A 20262-nucleotide genomic window follows, 5' to 3' on the forward strand; every position below is an offset into this window, starting at 1 on the left:
AGGAATGTATATACTAAAAGTTCTTCTTGCTGTCAAAAGAATATGTGTGAATAAGTCATTTTAACTTATTCTTCTGTTTTTCTTTTATCTTCCTGCCATCATCCCACAGCCTTACTTTAGAAATTTTTTCTTTAGAAAATTGAACAAGTGCCCCTTGTGGTGGCACATACCTCGAGGATGGGAGGCAGGGGTGGAAGGGTCACTTGAGGCCATTAGTTTGACAGCAGCCTGGCCAACAAAGTGAGACCCCATGTCTGCAAAACAATTTAAAAATTAGCCAAGTATCGTCATGTATACCTACAGTCCCAGCTACCTCAACTTACGGAGAAACTTCAGGGCCTGGAGAGAAGGCTGGGAGGCAGGAGCTGGGTCTAAAGAGGCCATTGTAACGACGGAGCTGTGCCTGTGGAGGCTGTTGTGAGGCAGTAGGCTCATCTGCGGAGACTGCCGTGAGGTAGGGTATGGGCCTAAATAGGCCATTGTGAGTCATGAGCTTGGTCTGTAGAGGCTGACTGGAGAGAGTTCTGGGCCTGGCGAGGCTGCCGGGAGGTAGGAGCTGGGCCAAAAGATTTAAGCACATTTACGTTGATTAGGCACTTCATTTCCATTATTACACTGGAATATATAATAAAATAATTATAGAACTCACCATAATGTAGAATCAGTGGGCGTGTTAAGCTTGTTTTCCTGAAACTGGATGGTCCCACCTGAGCGTGATGGGAGAAAGTGACAGATCAATAGGTATTAGATTCTCATAAGCACAGCGCAACCTAGATCCCTCACATGCACGGTTCACAACAGGGTGCGTTCTCCTATGAATCTAATGCTGCTGCTCATCTGAGAAGGTGGAGCTCAGGCGGGAATGTGAGCAAAGGGGAGTGGCTGTAAATACAGACGAAGCTTCCCTCACTCCCTCACTCGACACCACTCACCTGCTGTGTGGCTCCTTACGGCTCCATGGCTCAGGGGTTGGGGACCCCTGCTCAAGTGCATCCAAAGCGACCCTTCCCACACCAGTCTTCATAGTAGTCAAGGGCAGCAACCACTTAGCTCCCAAGGCGTGTGCCTCAGCTGGCATTTCATCACAATCAACAGTAAGTGGTAGCTTGAGTCGTTGTGAGGTCACTTCCGGGAAATCACCCTAACCCTGGGCCCCGGGCCCTGACCCTAAAACCCTAACCCTGGGCCCCGGGACCTGACCCTAAAACCCTAACCCTGGGCCCCGGTCCCTGACCCTGAAGCTCTAACCCTGGGCCCCGGGCCCGGACCCTGAAGCCCTAATCCTGGGCCCCGGGCCCTGACCCTGAAGCCCTAACCCTGGGCCCCGGGCCCTGACCCTGAAGCCCTAACCCTGGGCCCCGGGACCGGACCCTGAAGCCCTAACCCTGGGCCCCGGGCCCTGACCCTGAAGCCCTAACCCTGGGCCCCGGGCCCTGACCCTGAAGCCCAAACCCTGGGCCCCGGGCCCTGACCCTGAAGCCCAAACCCTGGGCCCCGGGCCCTGACCCTGAAGCCCTAACCCTGGGCCCCGGCCCTGACCCTGAAGCCCTAACCCTGGGCCCCGGGCCCTGACCCTGAAGCCCTAACACTGGGCCCCGGGCCCTGACCCTGAAGCCCTAACCCTGGGCCTCGGGCCCTGACCCTGAAGCCCTAACCCTGGGCCTCGGGCCCTGACCCTGAAGCCGTAACCCTGGGCCCCGGGCCCTGGCCTTGAAGCCCTAACCCTGGGCCCCGGGCCCTGTCCCTAAAGCCCTAACCCTGGGCCCTGGGCCCTGACCCTAAAGCCCTAACCCTGGGCCCCGGGCCCTGGCCCTAAAGCCCTAACCGTGGGCCCCGGGCCCTGGCCCTAAATCCCTAACCCTGGCCCCGGGCCCTGGCCCTAAAGCCCTAACCCTGGGCCCCAGGCACTGACCCTAAAACCCTAACCCTGGGCCCTGGGCCCTGACCCTAAAACCCTAACGCTGGGCCCTGTCCCTAAAACCCTAACCCTGGGCCCTGACCCTAAAACCCTAACCCTAAAACCCTAACCCTGGGCCCTGACCCTAAAACCCTAACCCTTCGCCCTTACCCTAAAACCCTAACCCTTCGCCCTTACCCTAAAACCCTAACCCTAACCCTAGTGAGCCTAGACCACACATTGCACTCCAGCCTGGGTGACAGAGCATGACTCTGTCTCAAAAAAAAAAAAAAAGAAAAAAGACAGAGAAAAGAAAGCCAACAAGACACCATTAGGCAACCCATTGTCAGGTTATGGGAGTTTGAAAAGGAAAGTAGAGAAAGGAGAAGAAAGCTTATTTAAAGAATGGCTGAAAACTGCCTAAATCATGGGAAAGATTTAGACATCTAAATCCATGAAGCTTAAAGATTCCTGAAGAGTTTCAAACCAAATAGATACTCACCAAGTCACAATATAATCAAATAGTCAAAAGTTAAAGAAACTTTGCAGGTCAGGACAGAATCGAATAATACATTGAAAGTGCTGAAAGAAAAAAAGTGCCAGCAACTAATACTATGTCTGACAAAGCTGTCCTTCAGAAAGAAAAAAGAAATAACGTGCTTCCTCGACAAACAAAGCTGAGGGCATTCAGGACCACTAGGTCTACCTTAAAAAAATGCTTAACGGAGTTTTTCAAGTAAAAATGAATGAAGTTGGGAGCAGTGGCTCATGCCCGTAATCCCATTTTGGGAGGCTGAGGTGGGTGGATCACCTGAGGTCGGGAGGTCAAGACCAGCCTGGCCAACATGGCAAAACCCCACCCCCAGTAAAAATACAAAAAATTAGCCAGGTATGAAGGCCACTGAGATCGTGCCACTGCACTCCAGCCTGGGTGACAAGAGTCAAACTACATTTCAAAAACAAAAAAACAAACAAAAAAAACAAAACTTGAGGCCTGGTCTTCTGCTCCTCTCCAACCCCCACTTCTCTGGGCCCAAGCCACCTGGGCTGAGGAGGGGGTGAGGTGTGAGCCCCTGCCAGGAACTCCCTGCCCGGACCAAGTACTCGGCCCCCAGGCCTGCATTCAGTGAGGCCTCCCGTGGCGTCAGCATGTTCGTGTGGAGGAATGTGGCCATGTTCCCCTGGTACTCCATCCCCTTCCTGACCCCTCCCTGCAGCCACACGAGGCCCAGCAACCTGCCAGTTACTCAGTGGCCTCCAACCAGAGAAAACAACCTGCCAAGTTGGCAGCTGTTGCTCATGAGCATCCACCAGGTGGCACAGGGAGTGTTGACCCTGGGCGGCCCCCTGGAGCCACCTGCCCTGAAAGCCCAGGGCCCGCAACCCTACACACTTTGGGGGTGGTGGAACCTGTTAAAAGCTCACCTCCCACCATGGAGGAGGAGCCCTGGGCCCCTCAGGGGAGTCCCTGCTGGACAGTGAGACAGAGAATGACCATGATGATGCTTTCCTCTCCATCATGTCTCCTGACACCCAGTTGCCTCTACCACTCAGATGATGTCAGGCCCAGTCCCTCAGTGCCCTGCGCAAGGAACAGGACTCATCTTCTGAGAAGGATGGACGCAGCCCCAACAAATGGGACAAGGACCACATCGGTGGCCCATGAGTGGCCGTCATGATCTTCAGCAAGCGGCACCAGGCCCTGGCAGGGCGCACCAGGGTCACTCCAACCAGGATATCCGGACCATCAGCCAGATGCTGACTCTGGCCCAAAGACTTCTACTCAGTATGGAGCTCCAGGCCACTTTGCAGCCCCTGGTGAGGGAGGTGTACATACCATGAATTGTGGGACCTTCAGAGCTTTTCACTTTTCGGAAAATAGCTCCTGTTGGGGCTACAAGATGGAGTGTGAAGAGGGCCTTGGGCCACAGGGAGGTGCCTGTGGACTAGGGGGAGTTCATGCACCCCTTCTTTCACCAGAGGGGCTGGACTCAGGTGAGTATGGGGGTGGGGGCTCCTGCACTTCGACACAGGCAGCGGGAGGGTTTTCTCCCCATTCCCTCTGCACTCCCAACTTGAGCTATACTTTTTAAGAAAGTGATTCACCCTGCCTTTGCCCCCTTCCCCAGAACAGAACACGTTGATCATGGGCGATATTTTTCATTGTGCCAAACAGTTGCCATGACCGTCATTAAACCTGTTTAACACCAAATAATAAGGAAAATAAAATAAAAAATTCGAGCTTGGTGCAGAAACTCACCCCAAATAAATCACCTACCAAAATATTTACATAATGGTGGAAATATTCCAAAATTCAATATTTTGGGATTTATACACAAAAGATAAACAAATTAGAGGCCAAGAGGCTGCCAGAAGGGAAAAACGGGGCCTGGGAAGGCCGTTGTGAGGAATGAGCTGGGCCTAAAGAGGCCACTGGCAGGCGGGAGCTGGGCCTGCCGAAGCGGCCGAGAGGCAGGAGCTTTGGACTCGGGAGGCCGCAATGAGGCGAGAGCTAGCTGGGCATGGAGAGTCCGCTGTGAGTCCGCTGTGAGTCCGGGCCCGTGCAGGCCTTCGAGAGGCAGGAGGCCGGGCCTGCAAAGGCCCACTGGAGGTCAAGTTCTGGGCCTGAAGAGGCCACCAAAAGTCAAAAGCGGGGCCTGGGAAGGCCGCCAAGAGCCATGAGCTGGTCTGGGCTGAAAGAGGCCACTGGGAGGCAGGAGGAGCTGGGCCTGGAGAGGCTGACTCGAGGAAGTTTTGCACCTGGAGAGGCCGCTGAGAGGACGGAGCTGGGCCCGGGGAGGCCGACTTGCTGCTCTTCCGGGCCCAATTCCAGGCCGACTTGACGACAACTTGGGCCTGCTGGGAGCTGGGCAGGAGCTGAGTCCAAAGACGTTGTTGGGAGGCCAGAGTCAGGCCTGGAGACGCAGCCGGGAGGAAGAGCTGGGCCCGGAGAGGATGCCGGGAGGCTGCAAGTGGGTCTGGAGAGGCCGATTTGAGGAGGCCCGGCCTCCGCCTCCCGCATGGCGGCCTCTGCAGGCACAGCTGTTTCTCCTGGCTGCATCTCCCGCCTCCCAGCAAACAAGCTTTTTTGGCTCAGCTCCCGCCTGCGTTTGTAGACCCCGAAGTTTCTGCAACCAAGCTCTTCAGACCCACATCCCACCTCCCAGTACCTGAACAGTCCCAGCTCCGGCTGGAGAACAGAGTCTGTAGGCCCCGCTGTTGCCTCCCAGGGGAGTCTCCAAGCCCAGCTCTCACCCCACCACGACCTCCCAGGCCCAAGTCGCTGCCTGCCTCACAGCAGCCCGCGTGCAAACCTGCTCCTCCGTCACGGTGGCCTGTTGAGGCAGGGGCTCACGCTGACCTCTCTCAGCGTGGGAGGGGCCGGTGTGAGGCAAGGGCTCACGCTGACCTCTCTCAGCATGGGAGGGGCCGGGGTGAGGCAAGGGGCTCACGCTGACCTCTCTCAGCATGGGAGGGGCCGGTGTGAGGCAAGGGCTCACGCCGACCTCTCTCAGCATGGGAGGGGCCGGGGTGAGGCAAGGGGCTCACGCCGACCTCTCTCAGCGTGGGAGGGGCCGGTGTGAGGCAAGGGCTCACGCCGACCTCTCTCAGCGTGGGAGGGGCCGGTGTGAGGCAAGGGGCTCATGTTGACCTCTCTCAGCGTGGGAGGGGCCGGTGTGAGGCAAGGGCTCACGCCGACCTCTCTCAGCATGGGAGGGGCCGGGGTGAGGCAAGGGGCTCACGCCGACCTCTCTCAGCGTGGGAGGGGCCGGTGTGAGGCAAGGGCTCACGCCGACCTCTCTCAGCGTGGGAGGGGCCGGTGTGAGGCAAGGGGCTCATGTTGACCTCTCTCAGCGTGGGAGGGGCCGGTGTGAGGCAAGGGCTCACGCCGACCTCTCTCAGCGTGGGAGGGGCCGGTGTGAGGCAAGGGGCTCATGCCGACCTCTCTCAGCGTGGGAGGGGCCGGTGTGAGGCAAGGGCTCACGCTGACCTCTCTCAGCGTGGGAGGGGCCGGTGTGAGGCAAGGGGCTCATGTTGACCTCTCTCAGCGTGGGAGGGGCCGGTGTGAGGCAAGGGCTCACGCCGACCTCTCTCAGCGTGGGAGGGGCCGGTGTGAGGCAAGGGGCTCATGTTGACCTCTCTCAGCGTGGGAGGGGCCGGTGTGAGGCAAGGGCTCACGCCGACCTCTCTCAGCGTGGGAGGGGCCGGTGTGAGGCAAGGGGCTCACGCCAACCTCTCTCAGCGTGGGAGGGGCCGGTGTGAGGCAAGGGGCTGACGCTGACCTCTCTCAGCGTGGGAGGGGCCGGTGTGAGGCAAGGGCTCACGCCGACCTCTCTCAGCGTGGGAGGGGCCGGTGTGAGGCAAGGGGCTGACGCTGACCTCTCTCAGCGTGGGAGGGGCCGGTGTGAGGCAAGGGCTCACGCCGACCTCTCTCAGCGTGGGAGGGGCCGGTGTGAGGCAAGGGGCTGACGCTGACCTCTCTCACCGTGGGAGGGGCCGGTGTGAGTCAAGGGCTCACGCCGACCTCTCTCAGCATGGGAGGGGCCGGTGTGAGGCAAGGGCTCACGCCGACCTCTCTCAGCGTGGGAGGAGCCAGTGTGAGTCAAGGGGCTCACGCTGACCTCTCTCAGGATGGGAGGGGCCGGTGTGAGACAAGGGCTCACGCTGACCTCTCTCAGCGTGGGAGGAGCCAGTGTGTGGCAGGGGCTCATGCCTCTGGGCAGGGTACCAGAGGCATGGGCATCAACAGGCCACCGTGAGGGAGGAGCTGGGCCGCATGCGGGCTGCTGGGAGGCAGGCAGGGACTTGGCCCCAGGTGGCCGCCGTGGGGGCAAGAGCTGGGCCTGGAGAGGCCCCTGGGAGGCAAGAGCGGGACCTGCAGAGGCCGTTCTCCAACCATTGCTGGGCCCGTACAGGCCACCGGGCAGCAGGAATGAGGCCCAAAGAACTTGGCTGGAGAAAGTTCGGGACCTACAAAGGCGGTTGGGAGCTGGGCAGGAGTTGAGCCAAAAGAGCTTGCTTACTTGCTGGGAGGCATGGCTGGGAGATGCCGACTTCAGGACAACTTGGGCCTGCAGAGGTCACCGGGAGGCCCAAGCTTGGCGTGGAGGAGCCCACCGACCGGAGACCATTTGGGTCCTGCAGGTGCCATTGGAGGGCAGGAGCTCATCGTGGAGGGGGCACCGTGAGGCCTGACCTGGGCCTGGGGAGCTTGGCTTGAGGAAGCTGTGGGCCGACCAAGGACGCCAGGAGATGGGTAGGCACTGAGTCCAAAGAGGTTGTTGAGAGGCAGGAGTCAGGCCTGGAGACGCAGCCAGGAAGAGGAGCTTGGCCCGGAGAGGACGCCTGGAGGGTGCAAGTGAGTCTGGAGAGGCCGACTTGAGGAGGTTCTCAGCCCGGAGAGGCCGCCAGAAGGGAAAAACTGGGACTGGAAAGGCTGTTGTGAGGAATGAGCCCCATGGGCCTGAAGAGGCCACTGGCAGGCGGGAGCTGGGTGTGTAGAAGCTGCTGAAAGGTTGGGAGCTTGGCTTGTGGGGTCCACAGTGAGGCAGATGCTGGGCCTGAAGAATCTGCTTAAAAAGATTTAAGCACATTTACATTTATTAGGCACTTTATTTCCATTATTACATATATATAAATATATATACATATTATATATCCAATATATAATAAAATGATTATACAACTCACCATAATGTAGAATCAGTGGGCGTGTTAAGCTTGTTTTCCTGAAACTGGATGGTCCCACCTGAGTGTGATGGGAGAAAGTGACAGATCAATAGGTATTAGATACTCATAAGCACAGCGCAACCTAGATCCCTCACATGCATGGTTCACAACAGGGTGCGTTCTCCTATGAGAATCTAACGCTGCTGCTCATCTGAGAAGGTGGAGCTCAAGCGGGAATGTGAGCAAAGGGGAGTGGCTGTAAATACAGACGAAGCTTCCCTCACTCCCTCACTCGACACCACTCACCTCCTGCTGTGTGGCTCCCTACGGCTCCATGGCTCAGGGGTTGGGGACCCCTGCTCAAGTGCATCCAAAGCGACCCTTCCCACACCAGTCTTCATAGTGGTCAAGGGCAGCAACCACTTAGCTCCCAAGGCATGTGCCTCAGCTGGCATTTCGTCACAATGAGCAGTAAGTGGTAGCTTGAGTCACTGTGAGGTCACTTCCTGGAAATCACCAGCATCCCATTTCCCACTGGCAAAGAGCTCAGCACTGCCCCCTGGGAAACCAAACCTATGCCCAAATCCCATCTGTGTGGATAAACCCTGGGACCCTTCCTAACGTATTAGTCAGAGTCCAATCAGGAAGCATAAACCACTCAAAAGTTTAAAGTGGTAAAATTTAATACGGAGAATTATTCATTATAACAGGTGAACAGCATAATGAGAGATTGGCTAGCACAAAGTAAAGAGAACTCTAGAGAATACAGGACTAGCCCAGGCCAGGCATGGTGGCTCATGCCTGAAATTCCAGCAATTTGAGAAGCTAATGCAGGAGGATTGCTTAAGGCCAGGAGCTAGAGACCGGTCTGGACAACACAGTGAGAACCTGTCTCTATCCAAAAGAAGAAAAAAGTTAGCTGGGAGTGGTGGTGCACACTTGTAGTCCCAGCTACTCGGAATGCTGAAGTTTGAGCCTGGGAGGTCAAGGCTGCACTGAGGCATGATTATGCCACTACAGTCTAGCCTGGTGACAGAGCAAGACCCTGTCTCAAAGAACAAAACAACAACAACCATTTACAGACAGAAAAGAGGTAGAGCTAATAAGCTAAGGAAAGATGTTGAAATGTGACAAGTAAAGTAATATGAGGTCTTTTATCTATTTAAAATAATCAAACAAAAAATGACTTACTAAATTATAATACCCTGTGCTGGCAAAGGTGCAGTGAAATGGGCACTTTCTTATACTATGAGGGGTGTTTAAATTGTGTATAAGCCTTCCCGGGTAAACCTTGTCAATTTTTTAAAATAATGGAGACAGGGTCTCACCATACTGCCATACTGCCTCCTCCAACTCTTGGCCTCAAGCAATCCTCCTCTCTTAGCTTCCCAAAGTGCTAAGATTATAGCTGGGAGGCACCCAAAATCCTGTCAATTTACATCAAGGGTAATGAGAATGTCCATTCACCATGACTCACAGTAATCTTACTTCTGGGGAGACAATTCAATCTAAACAAAAGGTCATCTGTACACACACAGTAAAAATCTGGGAGTAACTGAAGACAGAGTTGGTAAGTGAAATAAGAAACAGTTCTAAGAAATTAAACTATGGTATCAATAGGCACCTGGTATAAAAGGTCAGTTGATGTTAGCTGCTACTTTTTTGTTGTTTTGAGACAGGGTCTCACTCTGTCGCCCAGGCTGGAGTGCAGAGGCCTGATCATGACTCACTGCAGTCTCAGCCTCCCTGGGCTTGAGTGATCCTCCCACCTCAGCCTCCCAAGTAGCTGGGACTACAGGAACGTGCCACCACACTAGGCTAATTCATGTATTTTTCTGTAGGGATGGTGACTCCCCCTTTGTTTCCAAGGCCTATCGCAAACTCTTGGCCTCAAGCCATCCTCCTGCCTCAGCCTCCCAAAGTGTTGCGATTACCAGTGTGAGCCACCACACCTGGCCACCTGCTACTTTTAGCAATATTATTATTATTCTTCCACTCCATTAAAAATTATTATTTTCAAGGCTATGCAACAGTATGTATCCTACAGCATAATTGTAAAAACATATACAGTTGCCGTCCCTCAGTATACAGAATTAGTTACAGCCCCCCATCTCTGCATATACCAAAATCCATGCTTACTCACGTTTCGCTGTCACCCCTCTGGAATCCACGTGTACGAAAATACCAAATATTAGTTGGGCGTAGTGGCAAGCACCTGTAGTCTCAGCCACGTGGGAGGTTGAGATGGGAGGATCGCTTCAGCCTGGAAGGTTGAGGCTGCAGTCAGCTGCGATAGCACTACTACCCTCCAGCCTCGGACAACAGAGGGAGACCCTGTCTCAGAAAAAAAAAAAACAAAATAAAACAGGTTAGAAATTGTAATGAGGTCTGTTGGGCAAAATTCCATATAAGCAAAGTATAAATTAAGAAAGCAAATCCTGATAAATTAGTACGATTGACTTTCTGGAGTTTCTGACAATAAAAGTAAGGAAAATGCAGAACACAAAGACAGAGAGTAAAAAGAGAAATTAGGAAAGCATTCTACATGTTTAATAGGAAGACACTGGCCGTGTTCGTGCAGCGGCAGCATGTCGTGACATGACATACTTTGGAGAGAAGTTAACAGATGAGGAAGTTGATAAAAATCATCAGAGAAGCAAAATACTGGTAGCGACACTCAAGGAAACCACGAAATTTCCATAACTTATGTCAGCAAAGTGGGAATATTGTACAGTGTGTGTTGAAGTTCCTATACAACATTGTTTATCTGCCGTTTGTTTGTTTGTAAGGAATGTATATACTAAAAGTTCTTCTTGCTGTCAAAAGAATATGTGTGAATAAGTCATTTTAACTTATTCTTCTGTTTTTCTTTTATCTTCCTGCCATCATCCCACAGCCTTACTTTAGAAATTTTTTCTTTAGAAAATTGAACAAGTGCCCCTTGTGGTGGCACATACCTCGAGGATGGGAGGCAGGGGTGGAAGGGTCACTTGAGGCCATTAGTTTGACAGCAGCCTGGCCAACAAAGTGAGACCCCATGTCTGCAAAACAATTTAAAAATTAGCCAAGTATCGTCATGTATACCTACAGTCCCAGCTACCTCAACTTACGGAGAAACTTCAGGGCCTGGAGAGAAGGCTGGGAGGCAGGAGCTGGGTCTAAAGAGGCCATTGTAACGACGGAGCTGTGCCTGTGGAGGCTGTTGTGAGGCAGTAGGCTCATCTGCGGAGACTGCCGTGAGGTAGGGTATGGGCCTAAATAGGCCATTGTGAGTCATGAGCTTGGTCTGTAGAGGCTGACTGGAGAGAGTTCTGGGCCTGGCGAGGCTGCCGGGAGGTAGGAGCTGGGCCAAAAGATTTAAGCACATTTACGTTGATTAGGCACTTCATTTCCATTATTACACTGGAATATATAATAAAATAATTATAGAACTCACCATAATGTAGAATCAGTGGGCGTGTTAAGCTTGTTTTCCTGAAACTGGATGGTCCCACCTGAGCGTGATGGGAGAAAGTGACAGATCAATAGGTGTTAGATTCTCATAAGGACAGCGCAACCTAGATCCCTCACATGCACGGTTCACAACAGGGTGCGTTCTCCTATGAGAATCTAATGCTGCTGCTCATCTGAGAAGGTGGAGCTCAAGCGGGAATGTGAGCAAAGGGGAGTGGCTGTAAATACAGACGAAGCTTCCCTCACTCCCTCACTCGACACCACTCACCAGCTGTGTGGCTCCTTACGGCTCCATGGCTCAGGGGTTGGGGACCCCTGCTCAAGTGCATTAAAGCGACCCTTCCCACACCAGTCTTCATAGTAGTCAAGGGCAGCAACCACTTAGCTCCCAAGGCATGTGCCTCAGCTGGCATTTCGTCACAATCAACAGTAAGTGGTAGCTTGAGTCATTGTGAGGTCACTTCCTGGAAATCACCCTAAACCTGGGCCCTGACACTAAAACCCTAACCCTGGGCCCTGACACTAATACCCTAACACTAGGCCCTGGTCATGAGCCTAAAACCCCAAACCTGTGTCCCGGCCCTGACCTTAAACAACCCTAAACCTGGGCCCCGGCCCTGATCCTAAAGCAACCCTAACACTGGGCCCCGGACCTGACCCTAAAACAACCGTAACACTGGGCCCCGGCCGTCACCCTAAAACAACCCTAACCCTGGCCCGGACCTGAACCTGAAACAAGCCTAAACCTGGGCCCTGGCCCTGACCCTAAAACAATCCTAACCCTGGGCCCTGGCCCTTTCCCTAAAACAACCCTAACCCTGGGCCTTGGCCCTGACCCTAAAACAAGCCTAACTCTCGCCCTGGCCCTGACCCTAAAACAACCCTAACCCTGGGCCCTGGCCCTGACGCTAAAAGAACCCTAACCCTGGGCCCTGGCCCTGACCCTAAAACAACCCTAACCCTGGGACCTGGCACTGACCCTAAAACAACCCTAACCCTGGGCCCTGGCCCTGACCCTAAAACAACCCTAAACCTGGGCCCGGGCCCTGACCCTAAAACAACCCTAACCCTGGGCCCTGGCGCTGACCCTAAAACAACCCTAACCCTGGGCCCTGGCCCTGACCCAAAAACAACCCTAACCCTGGCCCTGGCCATGACCCTAAAACAACCGTAAACCTGGGCCCTGGCCCTGACCCTAAAACAAGCCTAAACCTGGGCCCTGCCCTGACCCTAAAACAACCCTAAACCTGGACCCTGAACCTGAACCTAAAACAACCTTAACCCTGGGCCCTGGCACTAAAACAAGCCTAACCCTGGGCCCTGGCCATGACACTAATACAACCGTAAACCTGGGCCCTGGCCCTGACACTAAAACAAGCCTAAACCTGGGCCCTGGCCGTGACCCTAAAACAACCCTAAACCTGGACCCAGGCCCTGACCCTAATACAAGCCTAAACCTGGGCCCTGGACCTGACCATAAAGCAACCCTAATCCTGGGCACTGACCCTAAAACAACTCTAACCCTGGGAACTGACCCTAAAATAACCATAACCCTGGGCCCTGGCCCTGACCCTAAAACAACCCTAACCCTGGGACCTGGCCCTGACACTGAAACAACCCTTACCCTGGACCCTGGCACTGAACCTAAAACAACCTTAACCCTGGGCCCTGGCCCTGACCCTAAAACAACCCTAACCCTGGGCCCTGGCCCTGACCCTAAAACAACCCTAACGCTGGGCCCTGGACATGACCCTAAAACAACCCTAACCCTGAGCCCTGGCCCTGACCGTAAAACAACCCTAACCCTGGGCCCTGGCCCTGACCCTAAAACAACCCTAAACCTCGGCCCTGACCCTGAACCTAAAACAACCCTATCCCTGGGCCCTGGCCCTGACCCTAAAACAAGCCTAACCCAGGGCCCTGGCTCTTAACCTAAAACAACCCTTACCCTTGGCCCTGGCCCTGACCCTAAAACAAGCCTAACCCTGGGCCCTGGCACTGACCCTAAAACAACCCTAACCCTGGGCCCTGTCTCTGACCCCAAAACAACCCTAACCCTGGGCCCCGGCCCTGACCCTAAAACAAGCCTAACCCTCGGCCCTGGCCCTGACCCTAAAACAACCCTAACCCTGGGCCCTGGCACTGACCCTAAAACAACCCTATCCCTGGGCCCTGGCCCTGACCCTAAAACAAGCCTAATCCTGGGCCCTGGCCCTGACCCTAAAACACCCCTAAACCTGGGCCCTGGCACTGACCCTAAAACAACCCTAATGCTGGGCCCTGGCCCTGACCTAAAACAACCCTGACCCTGGGCCCTGGCCCTGACCCTAAAACAACCCTAACCCTGGGCCCAGGCCCTGACTCTAAAACAAGCCTAACCCTGGGCACTGGCCCTGACCCTAAAACAACCCTATGCCTGGGCCCTGGCCCTGACCCTAAAACAACCCTAACCCTGGGCCCTGGCCCTGACCCTAAAACAAGCCTAACCCTGGGCCCTGGTACTGACCCTAAAACAACCCTAACCGTGGGCCCTGTCCCTGACCCTAAAACAAGACTAACCCAGGGCCCTGGCCCTGACCTAAAACAACCCTGACCCTGGGCCCTGTCCCTGACCCTAAAACAAGCCTAACCCTGGGCCCTGGCCCTGACCCTAAAACAACCCAAACCCTGGGCACTGGCCATGACCCTAAAACAACCCTAACCCTGGGCCCTGATACTAAAACAAGCCTAACCCTGGGCCCCGAACATAAAAAAACCCTAACCCTGGGCCCTGGCACTAAAACAAGCCTAACCTTGGGCCCTGGCCCTGACCCTAAAACAAGCCTAACCCTGGATCCTGGCCCTGACCCTAAAACAAGCCTAAACATGGGCCCTGGCCCTGACCCTAAAACAACCCTAACCCTGGGCCCTGGACCTGACCCTAAAACAAGCCTAACCCTGGGACCTCGCCCTGACCCTAAAACAACCCTAACCCTGGGCCCTGGCCCTAACCCTGATCATAAAACAACCCTAACCCTGGGCCCTGGCTCTGACCCTAAAACAAGCCTAACCCTGGGCCCTGGCCCTGACCCTAAAACAAGCCTAATCCTGGGCCCTGGACCTGACCATAAAACAACCCTAACCGTGGGCCCTGGACATGACCCTAAAACAACACTAACCGTGGGCCCTGGACATGACCCTAAAACAACCCTAACCCTGAGCCCTGGCCCTGACCGTAAAACAACCCTAACCCTGGGCCCTGGCCCTGACCCTAAAACAACCCTAAACCTGGGCCCTCACCCTGACCGTAAAACAATCCTAACCCTGGGCCCTGGCCCTGACCGTAAAACATCCCTAACCCTGGGCCCTGGCCCTGACCCTAAAACAAGCCTACCCCTGGGCCCTGGCCCTGACCATAAAACAAGCCTAACCCTGGGCCCTGGCCCTGACCCTAAAACAAGCTTAACCCTGGGAACTGGCCCTGACCTAAAACAACCCTAACCCTGGGCCCTGGCCCTGACCTAAAACAACCCTAACCATGGGCCCTGGCCCTGACCCTAAAACAACCCTAACCCTGGGCCCTGGTACTAAAACAAGACTAACCCTGGGCACTGGCCCTGACCCTAAAACAACCCTATCCCTGGGACCTGGCCCTGACCCTAAAACAAGCCTAACCCTGGGCCCTGGTCCTGACCCTAAAACAACCCTAACCGTGGGCCCTGTCCCTGACCCTAAAACAAGACTAACCCAGGGCCCTGGCCCTGACCTAAAACAACCCTGACCCTGGGCCCAGTCCCTGACCCTAAAACAAGCCTAACCGTGGGCCCTGGCCCTGACCCTAAAACAAACCAAACCGTGGGCGCTGGCCATGAACCTAAAACAATCCTAACCCGGGGCCCTGATACTAAAACAAGCCTAACCCTGGGCCCCGAACGTAAAAAAACCCTAACCCTGGGCCCTGGCACTAAAACAAGCCTAACCCTGGGCCCTGGCCCTGACCCTAAAACACCCCTAAACCTGGGCCCTGGCACTGACCCTAAAACAACCCTAATGCTGGGCCCTGGCCCTGACCTAAAACAACCCTGACCCTGGGCCCTGGCCCTGACCCTAAAACAACCCTAACCCTGGGCCGAGGCCCTGACTCTAAAACAAGCCTAACCCTGGGCACTGGCCCTGACCCTAAAACAACCCTATGCCTGGGCCCTGGCCCTGACCCTAAAACAACCCTAACCCTGGGCCCTGGCCCTCACCCTAAAACAAGCCTAACCCTGGGCCCTGGTACTGACCCTAAAACAACCCTAACCGTGGGCCCTGTCCCTGACCCTAAAACAAGACTAACCCAGGGCCCTGGCCCTGACCTAAAACAACCCTGACCCTGGGCCCTGTCCCTGACCCTAAAACAAGCCTAACCCTGGGCCCTGGCCCTGACCCTAAAACAACCCAAACCCTGGGCACTGGCCATCACCCTAAAACAACCCTAACCCTGGGCCCTGATACTAAAACAAGCCTAACCCTGGGCCCCGAACCTAAAAAAACCCTAACCCTGGGCCCTGGCACTAAAACAAGCCTAACCCTGGGCCCTGGCCCTGACCCTAAAACAAGCCTAACCCTGGATCCTGGCCCTGACCCTAAAACAAGCCTAAACATGGGCCCTGGCCCTGACCCTAAAACAACCCTAACCCTGGGCCCTGGACCTGACCCTAAAACAAGCCTAACCCTGGGACCTCGCCCTGACCCTAAAACAACCCTAACCCTGGGCCCTGGCCCTAACCCTGATCATAAAACAACCCTAACCCTGGGCCCTGGCTCTGACCCTAAAACAAGCCTAACCCTGGGCCCTGGCCCTGACCCTAAAACAAGCCTAATCCTGGGCCCTGGACCTGACCATAAAACAACCCTAACCGTGGGCCCTGGACATGACCCTAAAACAACACTAACCGTGGGCCCTGGACATGACCCTAAAACAACCCTAACCCTGAGCCCTGGCCCTGACCGTAAAACAACCCTAACCCTGGGCCCTGGCCTTGACCCTAAAACAACCCTAAACCTGGGCCCTGACCCTGACCGTAAAACAATCCTAACCCTGGGCCCTGGCCCTGACCGTAAAACATCCCTAACCCTGGGCCCTGGCCCTGACCCTAAAACAAGCCTACCCCTGGGCCCTGGCCCTGACCATAAAACAAGCCTAACCCTGGGCCCTGGCCCTGACCCTAAAACAAGCTTAACCCTGGGAACTGGCCCTGACCTAAAACAACCCTAACCCTGGGCCCTGGCCCTGACCTAAAACAACCCTAACCATGGGCCCTGGCCCTGACCCTAAAACAACCCTAACCCTGGGCCCTGGTACTAAAACAAGACTAACCCTGGGCACTGGCCCTGACCCTAAAACAACCCTATCCCTGGGACCTGGCCCTGACCCTAAAACAAGCCTAACCCTGGGCCCTGGTCCTGACCCTAAAACAACCCTAACCGTGGGCCCTGTCCCTGACCCTAAAACAAGACTAACCCAGGGCCCTGGCCCTGACCTAAAACAACCCTGACCCTGGGCCCAGTCCCTGACCCTAAAACAAGCCTAACCGTGGGCCCTGGCCCTGACCCTAAAACAACCCTAACCCTGGGCCCTGATACTAAAACAAGCCTAACCCTGGGCCCCGAACCTAAAAAAACCCTAACCCTGGGCCCTGGCACTAAAACAAGCCTAACCCTGGGCCCTGGCCCTGACCCTAAAACAAGCCTAACCCTGGACCCTGGCCCTGACCCTAAAACAAGCCTAAACCTGGGCCCTGGCCCTGACCCTAAAACAACCCTAACCCTGGGCCCTGGCCCTGACCCTAAAACAAGCCTAACCCTGGGACCTCGCCCTGACCCTAAAACAACCCTAACCCTGGACCCTGGCCCTAACCCTGATCATAAAACAACCCTAACCCTGGGCCCTGGCTCTGACCCTAAAACAAGCCTAACCCTGGGCCCTGGCCCTGACCCTAAAACAAGCCTAACCCTGGGCCCAGGTCCTGACCCTAAAACAATCCTAACCCTGGGCCCTGGCCCTGACCCTAAAACAACCATAACTCTGGGCCCTGGCCCTGAACCTAAAACAACCCTAACCCTGGGCCCAGGCCCTGACCCTAAAACAAACCTAACCCTGGGCCGTGGCCCAGACCCTAAAACAAACCTAACCCTGGGCCCTGGCCCTGACCCTAAAACAACCCTAACCCTGGGCCCTGGCCCTGACCCTAAAACAACCCTAACCCTGGGCCCTGGCCCTGACCCTAAAACAAACCTAACCCTAGGCCCTGGTCCTGACCCTAAAATAAACCCAACCATGAGCACTCACCCTAAAACAACCCTAACACTGGGCCCTGACCCTAAAACAACCTTAACCCTGGGCACTGACCCTAAAATAACCATAACCCTGGGCCCTGGCCCTGACCCTAAAACAACCCTAACCCTGGGACCTGGCCCTGACACTGAAACAACCCTTAACCAGGACCCTGGCCCTGACCCTAAAACAACCCTAACCCTGGGCCCTGACCCTGACCCTAAAACAACCCTAATCCTGGGCCCTGGACCTGACGCTAAAACAACCCTAACCGTGGGCCCTGGACATGACCCTAAAACAACCCTAACCGTGGGCCCTGGACATGACCCTAAAACAACCCTAACCCTGAGCCCTGGCCCTGACCGTAAAACAACCCTAACCCTGAGCCCTGGCCCTGACCCTAAAACAACCCTAAACCTGGGCCCTGACCCTGACCCTAAAACAACCCTAACCCTGGGCCCTGGCCCTGACCGTAAAACATCCCTAACCCTGGGCCCTGGCCCTGACCCTAAAACAAGCCTAACCCTGCGCCCTGGCCCTGACCCTAAAACAAGCCTAACCCTGGGAACAGGCCCTGACCTAAAACAACCCTAACCCTGGGCCCTGGCCCTGACCTAAAACAACCCTAACCGTGGGCCCTGGCCCTGACCCTAAAACAACCCTAACCCTGGGCCCTGGTACTAAAACAAGACTAACCCTGGGCCCAGGTCCTGACCCTAAAACAACCCTAACCCTGGGCCCAGGTCCCGACCCTAAAACAAGCCTAACCTTGGGCACTGGCCCTGACCCTAAAACAACCCTATCCCTGGGCCCTGGCCCTGACCCTAAAACAAGCCTAAACCTGGGCCCTGGCCCTGACCCTAAAACAACCCTAACCCTGGGCCCTGGCCCTGACCCTAAAACAACCCTATCCCTGGGCCCTGGCCCTGACCCTAAAACAAGCCTAACCCTGGGACCTGGCCCTGAACCTAAATCAAGCCTAACCCTGGGCCTTGGCCCTGACCCTAAAACAACCCTAACGCTGGGCCCTGGCCCTGACCCTAAAACACCCCTAAACCTGGGCCCTGGCCCTGACCTAAAACAACCCTGACCCTGGGCCCTGGCCCTGACTCTAAAACAACCCGAACCCTGGGCCCTGGCACAAAAAGAAGCCTAACCCCGGGCCCAGGTCCTGACCCTAAAACAACCCTAACCCTGGGCCCTGGCGCTGACCCTAAAACAACCCTAACGCTGGGCCCTGGCCCTGACCCTAAAACAACCCTAACCCTGGGCCCTGGCCCTGACCCTAAAACAATCCTAACCCTGGGCCCTGGCCCTGACCCTAAAACAACCATAGCTCTGGGCCCTGGCCCTGACCCTAAAATAAAGCCAACCATGAGCACTCACCCTAAAACAACCCTAACCCTGGGCCCTGACCCTAAAACAACCTTAACCCTGGGCACTGACCCTAAAATAACCATAACCCTGGGCCCTGGCCCTGACCCTAAAACAACCCTAACCCTGGGACCTGGCCCTGACACTGAAACAACCCTTACCCTGGACCCTGGCCCTGACCCTAAAACAACCCTAACCGTGGGCCCTGGACATGACCCTAAAACAACCCTAATCCTGGGCCCTGGACCTGACCCTAAAACAACCCTAACCGTGGGCCCTGGACATGACCCTAAAACAACCCTAACCCTGGGCCCTGGCCCTGACCGTAAAACATCCCTAACCCTGGGCCCTGGCCCTGACCCTAAAACAAGCCTAACGCTGGGCCCTGGCCCTGACCCTAAAACAAGCCTAACCATGGGCCCTGGCCCTGACCCTAAAACAACCCTAACCCTGGGCCCTCGCCCTGACCCTAAAACAACCGTAACCCTGGGCCCTGGCCCTGAACCTAAAACAACCCTAACCCTGGGCCCTGGCCCTGACCCTAAAACAAGCCTAAGCCTGGGACCTGGCCCTGACCTAAAACAACCCTATCCCTGGGCCCTGGCCCTGACCCTAAAACAAGCCTAACCCTGGGCCCTGGCCCTGACCCTAAAACAAGCCTAACCCTGGGCCCTGGCCCTGACCCTAAAAAAACCCTAACCCTGGGCCCTGTCCTTGACCCTAAAACAAGCCTATTCCTGGGCCCTGGCCCTGACCGTAAAACAAGCCTATCCGTGGGCCCATGACCTGACCCTAATACAAGCCTAACCCTTGGCACTGGCCCGGACCCTAAAACAACCCTAAACCTGGGCCCTGGCCCTGACCCTAAAACAACCCTAACCCTGGGCCCTGGCCCTGACCCTAAAACAAGCCTATCCCTCGGCCCTGGACCTGACCCTAAAACAACCCTAACCCTGGGCACTGACCCTAAAACAACCCTAACCCTGGGCACTGACCCTAAAATAACCATAACCCTGGGCCCTGTCCCTGACCCTAAAACAAACCTAATGCTGGGCCCTGGCCGTGACCTAAAACAACCCTCACCCTGGGGCCTGGCCCTGACCCTAAAAAAACCCTAACCCTGGGCCCTGGCCCTGACCCTAAAACAAGCCTAACCCTGGGCCCTGGCCCTGACCCTAAAACAAGCCTAACCCTGGGCCCTGGCCCTGACCCTTAAACAACCCTAACCCTGGGCCCTGGCCCTGACCCTAAAACAACCCTAACCCTGGGCATTGGCCCTGACCCTAAAACAACCCTAACCCGGGGCCCTGGCCCTGACCTAAAACAACCCTAACCCTGGGCCCAGGCCCTGACCCTAAAGCAACCCTAACTCTGGGCCCTGGCACTAAAACAAGCCTAACACTGAGCCCAGGTCCTGACCCTAAAACAACCCTACCCCTGGGCCCTGGCCCTGACCCTAAAACAACCCTAAACCTGGGCCCTGACCCTGACCCTAAAACAACCGTATCCCTGGGCCCTGGCCCTGACCGTAAAACATCCCTAACCCAGGGCCCTGGCCCTGACCCTAAAA

The 20262-nt window shown here is 55.5% G+C and overlaps 1 long non-coding RNA gene across 3 annotated transcripts in view; it reads right to left on the reverse strand.

Annotated features, from left to right (window-relative positions):
* LOC134758286 (uncharacterized) overlaps positions 1-20262 on the reverse strand; it is a 143899-nt gene that overhangs the window by 110847 nt on the left and 12790 nt on the right. For all 3 annotated transcript variants that reach the window (XR_010133290.1, XR_010133289.1, XR_010133291.1), the window contains 4 exons: positions 11004-11061; positions 10678-10910; positions 650-707; positions 324-556 (listed from right to left, as the gene is read on the reverse strand). This is a non-coding gene — a long non-coding RNA (uncharacterized lncRNA). The remainder of the gene's footprint in view (positions 1-323; positions 557-649; positions 708-10677; positions 10911-11003; positions 11062-20262) is intronic.

Source organism: Gorilla gorilla, chromosome 3 (assembly GCF_029281585.2).
Source record: "Gorilla gorilla gorilla isolate KB3781 chromosome 3, NHGRI_mGorGor1-v2.1_pri, whole genome shotgun sequence".
Classification (NCBI taxonomy): Eukaryota; Metazoa; Chordata; class Mammalia; order Primates; family Hominidae; genus Gorilla; species Gorilla gorilla.